Below are 9,992 nucleotides of genomic sequence, written 5' to 3' on the forward strand. Positions count from 1 at the left end.
TACTTGTTTTAGCGGTAGCGGAACTTGGAATTCGATCCCCCTTCTACAACACTACAGAGGACACCTACTAATATAGAAGAGCACCTGCACACTACGAGCACCCATATGCTCGACTCGTCTACTGACCAATAAGCTAAGTCATACATGGGGTGGAAGAGTCGAATATTCAGCTGGCGGGGTGGTTGTTTAGAGTGAGTGAATGACATTGCTTGAATGAGAAAAATCTTCGACCCCGGGGCTAAGCTAACACGTGGTAATTTGCCTTATATATATAATATGTATGTATATACACTACCTTATATCCTAAATTAATTTTTTTTCGTTGTGTTTGTGTGTGTGTTTCTTTTTCACCCCGTATCGAGTTTGTGTTAATTAAATGCTATTAATAATCGGTTGTGTTGTAATAAGTGTGACGTGTAATTATATTCAAATTGTGACGTCAAGAGGTGTGTTGTTTTTGTTCTGGGAAGCGTACACAATGATGTTAACTTATGCAACCGTGTAAAAATATTTATTGTTTCTTTAACGTGTCTTTTTAAAGAATTTTAATGTGCGAATACATTGTGTTCTTTGTATATGATCTGTAAATTATACGATATTTATAACGCTGTATAAGCTTACACGTAACTGTATACCTGTATAAGCAGTATAAAATCTAAATTAAAGTTGTATGTAAAATCACTTTAATTTTCTCATAGCAATTCCAAGTTGGATTTTACATATAACTGTATTATACAGCATCCATACATCTAAATTAAAGCTTATTGTGAATTACAAGCTGTAATTTACAGATGTTAAACTGTTTATACGGATATAGTTACGTATATTTATTGATTATACAAGTATACAGTTCTGTATAAGTAGTATAAGATCCGTAAATTACAGCTTATACTAACAACAGTAAATTATGTTGCACCGCTTATTATACAGTTGCACAATTCTGTAAAAGATCTTATTTACAGAATTAATACGAACTGTATAGCTGTATATTATGCGCAGTGTCAATACAAGCTCATTCACAGCTTACACAGATTAAAGTTTACAGATATAAACCCTATATAAACTTCAATATACGCATATAATTTAATATTTTTAATACATTATATCTTTACATGACATTCACACGTTGTTTTTGTAAGGAATTGCAATAGTGTGAAATGTAATTGTTCTGTATAAATACAGTAAAATATCTTCTTAAAGATAAAGGAAGTGGAATTTAAAATGTTTACTCGAAAAACTGGTACGTAAAGTAATATATTAAAAGAATTTATACATGTTTAAAACTGTAAAATATACAGCATTTATAACAGGCTTAAACTGCAAATATGAACTTTGTAAAGTATACAACTTTACGCACTAAAAACAGTAAAATATGCAAGTTTACAGGCATTAGGAAAAAGAAAAAAAAAAGCGTCTAACTTGAACAGATGTTATTAATTCAAAATGGCAGCTATAAAAACTTTTATTTAGATAAGCTTCTCTAAGGGCATTCTTTCAAAAAAACTAAAAAAATTCCAAAAAATCTTTGAAATAAAAGAAACGTTAGGTAATTAATATTTTAGACGCGATACAATTTTTATAAAAACATTTTATGGTTTTATATAAACTACTTGTAATTAATGCTCATTTTACAAGGAAAAATATCAATTTTGCATTTTTAGAGCTCGTTTAGGGATTTTTTTGTTTNAATTCAAGATTAGTTTTATACATTTAAAATCATTTATAAATATAAAAAGCTCTGAGAACAATATTATAAACATATATAGGGTGGTCCAAAAGTCAGTTAACCATTGCAAAGCTTAAACTGCTGCCCTGTTTTCTTGCTTAAATTGTTTCCCTCTTTATATTTTGATATTCTTTTTATTATATACAAGTAAATGCATTAAACAACTGCCTCAAATTATAAAGATATAGATATTTTCTTCCAACATTTTCTTTTATATCTTTAATGCATCTTTTAATATATCTTTTTATGCATCTTTTAATATATCTTTTAATGCATTTACTTGTATATAATTTGACAGTTGTTTAATGCATTTAAAAACTGTATCATATAAATGAATATTCATATATTTCATAATTTTCATATTTCATAATTCCACAGAGTGGTCCAAAAATCAGTTAACCCCTGTAAGTCTAAATTGCCGATACCACATCGCTTACAAACGCAAAAAAAAAAATAGATTCTTCTTGATCAACATACAAATTAAATTATAATTTTTTTTAATCCTTTGCTTGTTCGAGTGATTCATGTAGTAAGCTAACTTTTGGGCCACCCTGTATTTTATGTATCAAGATTCAGAGCTCTCTATTATTTATACAACTGAATATATACAAGAATAAATAAGTTATATAACAATTTTTAAAGCTGCATTCACTAAAAAAGATAAATAAATATTTTTAGTTATGAAATGCTTCCTTTTTTCCATAAAAGAATATTTATCAAAAGGATATTTCCAAATATACTTTTCTTTACAGCAAAAAGATATTCAACGCAATAAGAAATAAGCAATAACTTTAATGAGAATTTTAGGCAAAAGAAGTGAACCAAATATCAAAATTGCAACATTTATTACATAAATAAGTATGGATAATAATAATTTTATCATAGACAAGGCTCCAAATTTAATTATTAGTTTATTTATGGAATAATTAAGAGCAGAATAAATTAAGCTTTCATAATCAATAGTAATGTGGAGGACAAATATTGCATAACGTAATAAAGATATGTAAGAAAACAAGTAGTATGCATGGTTACGGTGCAGATTCCAATCAGGTATATAGATTATAACCATTTATATGTGATCTCCATTCAAAATTTGTATAGGTCAACCTTGAATTGGTAATGTGAATTGCCTAAAGAAGCTGACAACAATCCTTGAAAGTGCATACAATCAATAAATAGTAAATTCTACATTTTTTCCCCCCCTTTCATTTTTTATGTATTCTCATCTCATCTGATGAAATATTCAGTATTTTCTTTTATTTATTTTTCTTGCAAGTAATGAAAAATTATCATCAGAAAACAAATTGTTAACATGGTTTTTACAGAAAATAGTATACTGTATATATATTTATTTATTTGATTAAATTTGCTGCCAAATTATTATTATTTTTTAATTTAAAATGAAAGCTTTAACTGTTTTATAATAAAAAAATTAATTTAGTTTCATCTTTATTATTATTATTTATTTAAGATATGTATTTTATTTTTATTTTTATAAGTATAATGTATAATATTGTTAGAATTTAATCTTAAAAATGTTTATGAATTTGAATTTCAAATAATTCAGATGCCCTCTATTAAAAAAAAGTTTATTATTTTAAATAAATTTTTTTTAAATAAAAGTGAAAAAATAAATTGGCTTGATGGGATACCGTGCATCTCAGCGCGTGAGTGATTTTCCATGCGCAGAATGACTCTCGTGGAGTATTCTATGAAAAAACTAGTTCCTATTTAGGTGTTAGAAACGTGAGTAAACTCGGAAAACTTCTCCAGTCAACATGTTGATCAGATGCGAACCCGCGACCAGTGCTTGATAGTTCCGTTCACTCGTCCATTGGTAGACTCCACAGAAAGGAGAATTTCAGAATCGTATATATATATATATATATACGATTCTGTATACATATATATATATTTTATGAATGAATGAAACATAATTTTCATAATATGCTGTTAATTATAATAAAAATATTTAACTAAATAATACTTACTTGTTTACTTGTTTGCAGTAAAAATATCTACTTTTAATTATAATTAAATTTAAAATTTTGATCGTAAATAAATCTAAATTNTCAATCTGAAAGTACTCAATTAAATTTTATTTTTTATGTTTATTAGTTTTAATAATCAGATCTCTATGGAATCTTTAAGGTATATTCTTATAGCGAACGGACTATATTCAGGCGGAAACGTAATAAACATCATAAATATTAACTGAATTGATTTAAAATTTTTAGAAATGTCAGAAAAAGAAGCCATATTACGTCAGGAAGACCTACACTCGACTTATTTTCTCTTAAATGCTCATCCAAAAAAACCAGCTTAACCTTAAAGATAAGAGCAGGAACTTTATCAATAAAAGCAAAAAAAATACCCAAAACTTTTCTTAGAAATTTTTAACTTTGACGTTGAAAATCTGATTATGGTAGACACAGCATGAGCTCTTTCATGGCATCAAAGGAGTAGACAACCTGAATCATACATAAAGTTATTCATCAAGTGACAGCGCATTTAATTACAGCATTTTAAAATAAATTAATCCTATTTTATTGTATTAAAAAGCTAATTTTTATTAAAATAGAAATTTATAAAGATTAAAGAAGCGATTAATAAAGACCGCGCCGTTTTGTTTAGCTTTTTTTTGGAAGGGCATCGCGTTACATTCAGTGAATTTTTCTCCCTCTTTGTAACGTTCTTCGTGTTTTGTATAACAAATTTATCACGTTCGACTCTAAAAACATTCACTTTGTTAATTCTATCACCTCCTAAAGCTTTAATTCAACTTCTTAGAAAGCATCCTCATACCCAAGAGTTTAACTTCTCTTATTACAATCCTTCGCCACACCCAAGGCTGATTTATTTTCTCTTTGTTTCTTATGAATCACCTTTAATACATTGTTGCTGTCAGTGTTAATACTCTAACAAAGCAACCAGGTACCCATAAATTCTAAAAAAATGATATTGAATAAAGCTACTTAATGTTCATTAAAAGTCGTCAGGAAAGTCTTTAAGAATTAATTCATCATCTTTAATTGCATCATTAAAACTTTAATACAAGGCACTAAACATCTTTAAGCTTCTTGAGATGAATTTTCAACGTGGGGTTGATGAAATATCATCCCAAAACACTAATTCTAAGGGGGTGATAAGAATGCGGAGTACGAGAGATGTAGAGGGATGTTTTTTTGCAGTGTAGGTAGCTTTATACTGAGATTACTAGCAATTCTATCTGGTTTTAAATTTAAATTATCCTACTCCTTTACCACCCACAAAACATTATAACAATACAGAAGAATCTAATGAAACTCACCTTAGTTTATATTAAGTGTGGTCGTGATACACGAGCTACAAAAAACGTGGTTTGTTATATACGAAACTATTTTAATTGCCCCGCATTCGAAGGTGTATCAGACCTTCTAAAAAATGTATATATTTTTTATTTAGACTTCTAAAAATAGTAAATTGTAATTTAGAAAGGAAAAAACCTTCAAAGAAGTGACAAGTTTTGACTTACCATTAGAGCAGTGAAGGGGGACTAGTCAAGTTTCAAAAGGCAGTAAGACAAAGTGTAGCAAACAGAATAATCTGTTTGAAGAGATATCCTTGGCGCCAACACTCTTTACAATGTCTTAAAAGTGTTCCAGAAAAATAAACTGTAGCGAACTTTGTCATTTTATTTTTTATTTTTATTTTTTTATTTCTTAATCGTTTTTAATCTTTGTTCTCTATATAAAAATCCAATTGCCTATAGATAACGCTGTAAAGATTTTTTATAAAATTGGATTTTCAATGCTAACTTATACATTAAATTTCCTGCATCTGGACAAAGGAATTGTCAGGGAATATTTCACTCTAAGGGCGTATCTCTAGTGTTGTTCTATAGCTTCGCCTCTTAAGAACAGGAAAAAATAATCGATTATTCACTAGAAAATTAAATAATCCCCACTTACATAATAAAGAATAGCTTATATACTTTGATTTTGGACATGTATATAAGGCAAATTGTCAGGGAATATTTCACTCGATGGGGGGTATTTCTAGTATCATTCTATTTCTCCTCTAGTAAACAATAGCTTTAAGAGCAGGAGAAAAGTTATCAATCCCTCACAGGGAAATGAAAGAATATTTACAGAGGGGTTCCTCCACTTCCTGGTTTGGTTGTTTATCACAGAATCTGGGTAATATCTGGACAAACAGCTATTAAACTGCAACTGCTACGTGAGCGCTTGACAAATGGCTTCTGTTGTTTTTCTCTTCATTATAAACAGTAACTAACGGAATTTACCATTTAAAAAAAAATGACAATTTGACATAATAATCAAAAAAACACGCTTCTATCAAGATCCTTAAATAGATATTACTAGTAAACAATGGCGACATTTTATAGATAGGAGATAGGAAATGAGGTTAAAGGTCGATTTTTTAGTGAAGATAAGTGAGTAAAAAGAACAAAAATATCCAAAAAATTCACCGGAATAATTTATATATTAAACTATTACCTAATTTGGCACATAAAACAGGTTATAAAACTCCTCATAAAGCTTGTAAATATTCCTTTTTCGCTGGTTAAAAACCGATCACACGATATCACTTATGCAAAATAGTTTTGATATTTTTTTAAATATTCATAAATCAAAATCTTTATCAGATCAATTAATTTAAAAAATGGGGATGTTATGTACACATACGTACCTTTAAATACAGTATATATATATTATATGTATCAGGAAAGTGATATTTTCTCATCACAGGTCGATGCCAATATATCCCCTCCGAAGGGTTACATCTACCATGCACATAATTATCCTGATACCAAACGTGATGACCTCACATCACGCACACACTTCTAATTAATTCTAGACAGGTGGAGGGATGTATATAAGTCCGGGTCACGTGTAGTTTACGTCAGCAGAATTATTATTATACGTTTTTCTTATGGTTTTTTTTTCTGATACTGTTAAGTGTCACCAGAAGTTTTAGAAGAGGGAGGTACCACCCCATTGTGAGGTCGATCAGACAAGAGTGAGGCTGTAGAGGGTCTTTAACCTCAGACTCCTCCCCAATTTCTACGGGACCGAGCAGATAAATGGTCGTAATTAAAGTAAGCACTTTCTTATTGAGTGTCTTGCTTGAATCGTTTAAGGTGTGGGAAGATGTCCTCTTTATAACGACTGCATTCCTTATTTTAAGTTGATTTTTCTATATACAGAGAGTTATTTCGAAGGTCGTTCGAGTATTTGAAATCTTATTCTTGGTTTAATATATATTCTATGTTATTTAGGGGTTTTCTAGTACTGTATATAATGAGGCGCGTCGCGTCGCTTCGCGCGACGTTAATTCCATAATTTCTTTGTTTTCTAATTCTTTAAACGGCTAATAAATATTTTTAAAACAGTTGAATTTATAATATTGTAAGGTTTATACGTTTTAAATTATAGTAATAGCTATTTTTTAATCGTTTTAATTATTCCGGGCGCACGTAGGCGCGTAAAGTCACGTCGCGCCCATAAAATTAATTCGATATCTAATTTTATTACGTCAAATTCATAATGTTATTAAAAATTTAAACAGCTTAACTGTTAAGAGAGAGAATTTAATTAAAAAAGAAAATTAAAATGTATTTATCTTATCTATTCTCTCAACATATCAGCGCGGCGCGTATAGTCGCTTCGCTTCTCCCACATCAGCAATATAACACACCTGTCTTTTATAAATTTAAAATAAAAAATAATTAAATTTAAACATTTACGAACTTTCACTGTACCAAAAAACAGACAATTAAGTATTAAATGACAGTTTTTTACTAGATAATGAGAGAGGTGACGCGACGCTACGCAACGCGACGCGCGCCGTCGCGTCTAGTGACGAAGAACACTATTAAAGAATAATCACATATAGAATATATTATCTACCTGTTAAAAATCACTCTTATAAACTCCACCCTCCTTTGTATAGGTCAGAAATTTAGTAATTTAGCCGGTTTTAAGTAATTTATTATACTTAACTACTCAAATTTATCAATGCATTGTCTCTTATCTTCAAACAGTACGATTTCTTCAGAGATAGAAGATGTCGACGACAAGTTTCTAGTGATAAAAGGGTTAATTAGTGTCAAGATATGTTATTGGCAAACTTCCAGTGTAGATAATACATCCAAGGCGCTGGAGATTACAAAAAAAACCCTATCTACAAGCAGTTTATTCATTAATTTTTGTGCCTTTAACTGAAGAATATAACAAATTTATAAGTTTAAAATACATCTAGAAGGTGCTAAAGAGTCGTATGACGTAACTCTTAAACACCCCTCCGATTCTAGAGTCCGATTCTACACTCTAACATTCCTCATGTTGACGTTAGAAACACATGTCATCCCAATTCTACTATCCAAGCCCTTCGTTTTCCATGTGAAAGGGCCTAAAAGTAAAGGCTCTAGATTCTAGGCCTTTTAACTTCTCTCAAGGGTCACGTCTAGTCTAGAAGATGTTAAAGGGTCATACTTATGACCTTCCCTGATGTTATAGGGTCTAAATGTTAGAATTAGACACTGTAATTAGGCCCTTTAACACCCCCTCTGAATGTTAGACGAGGTGTCAAAGGGTCTAGAAGTCACGTGCCACTTTCTAGCGAATTAATGTTAATTCATTAATCACGAATACTTTAAATAACCGGTAAGAAAATATGTTTATAAGTTGAATAACCTTATTCATAGAGGGATGGAATTCCAGTGACGAGAGGACGAAATAGAGCCGCGTAACGGATTTACTTTCATCGAACCGACAAGAGAGTAGAATCGAGGGAGGGTTGTGTCCTTCGTTACGTCACTTCCTATTTGACGTTGATGAGAAAATTGTTCAGACACGTTAGGAATGCTTCAAAGACGATTTGGCTTAGACTGCCTGACGGAATTCGCACATGTTTTCGATAAGCTAGTGTTTATGTTAATATTTCACACGGGAATAATTATTATACGCCACATATTGTCAAGGTTACTGTTAAATTTTAGACTTTACACGCGTTTTTTTCAACATAAGAGAAAAAGATAATGAATGGAGGACTTATCTAGGACTCGTAACAAATTACCCTTTATGTATGCAAAGGAGAAACCTAGTTAGAGCTCCCCAAATTTTTAAAAATTAGAACACCCATATAGGTATATGAACACTTGTTACGTCACTTAATTCTTTTTCTTATTATTTAACACACTATAGGAGGAGTGACGTAACACAAAGCGCTCTTCACACGTGTTTAAAACTCCACTCCAGCAGCTAAATTATATATAATTTGTATACGTAAATACAACAATAGACTTAAAGGCGTCTACTTTAATGAATTAGGTGACATTTTTTTTTTTTAAATCCACATCCTATAAAAGGTGCTAACATTTAAGAGAAACCAGTTTAATCCGTCTGAATACAAGTCTCGAAAGCGCTTACCCCGACAAAAAAGAGCAGGGACGGAGGGGGGGAGGAGAAACGATCTTACAAACTTCTATTCTTCACCCCTAAGATAAATTCCACTCCGTTGCTTTCAATCTTAAGTTTGCTGAAAGGCAAGTGCCCCACAGAGAAACCCCTGGGAGTAGGAAGAGCAAGAATACATTTGGCTAGAAGACCCTAACTAGAATACATGCACTGAATACGAAAACAGACCACCGTGACGACGTACATTGTGAAACCGACTGTAACCGCTAATCACGTGCAATTGTAACGATCTCTCTCCCCCCTCCAAGCGAGGGGGATGCCTTTTTTTTTAAAGTTATTAAAAATGATCACTCATTCTTCTCTATCTGATTTCCCACATATAGAATTACTTCTCTTAATTTATATGTTACGTGACGTTTAAGAGGGTCCGAGTTAAGTTAAGAAAGGGAGGACTTACCTTAATCGAACGCTTAACGTATCGCTTCCTAACTGGGATTGTGAACTATGACGCAAGTTCGAGAGGCACCGAGTTGATAGCAGTCATGACAACCAATGCTAGCAAATGAGTTAAGATAAGGTCACAGTGCAGTATACTTCGATCACGTGATGCGTTACATGGGATTGATGCCTAATTAACTTCTCTTATTTCTCGGTATCGCCTCTTACGTGGTTTTTTTACGTATATTTTCGTCTATTATCCGCACTAATTGGGCTTAGTTACGCGCGCTTTTTAAGCTTAAAATACACAATAAATGTATTATTTACTAGTTCATTCGATTGAATTTTAAAGCAATTTTTTTATTTTCTTATATTACTATATTTTTATTATTTTACGCGTGTAATTA

General features: G+C 31.1%; 1 protein-coding gene across 4 annotated transcripts in view; it reads right to left on the bottom strand.

Moving 5' to 3' along the window:
- The window catches only part of LOC111613590, a 37,463-nt gene extending 27,743 nt beyond the window's left edge, over positions 1-9,720 (bottom strand). The window contains exon 1 of one of the 4 annotated variants that reach the window (XM_023354941.1): positions 9,605-9,720. The gene's annotated coding sequence lies outside the window, so the exon portion shown is untranslated. Of the gene's footprint in view, positions 1-3; positions 485-7,638; positions 8,255-9,604 lie in introns of those variants that run through there. The other 3 variants (XM_023354944.1, XM_023354940.1, XM_023354945.1) reach the window with 3 other exon arrangements.
- Positions 9,721-9,992: the final 272 nt, after the last annotated feature.

Source organism: Centruroides sculpturatus, unplaced genomic scaffold (genome assembly GCF_000671375.1).
Source record: "Centruroides sculpturatus isolate CEXI.00-Female unplaced genomic scaffold, Cexi_2.0 scaffold1906, whole genome shotgun sequence".
Taxonomy (NCBI): domain Eukaryota; kingdom Metazoa; phylum Arthropoda; class Arachnida; order Scorpiones; family Buthidae; genus Centruroides; species Centruroides sculpturatus.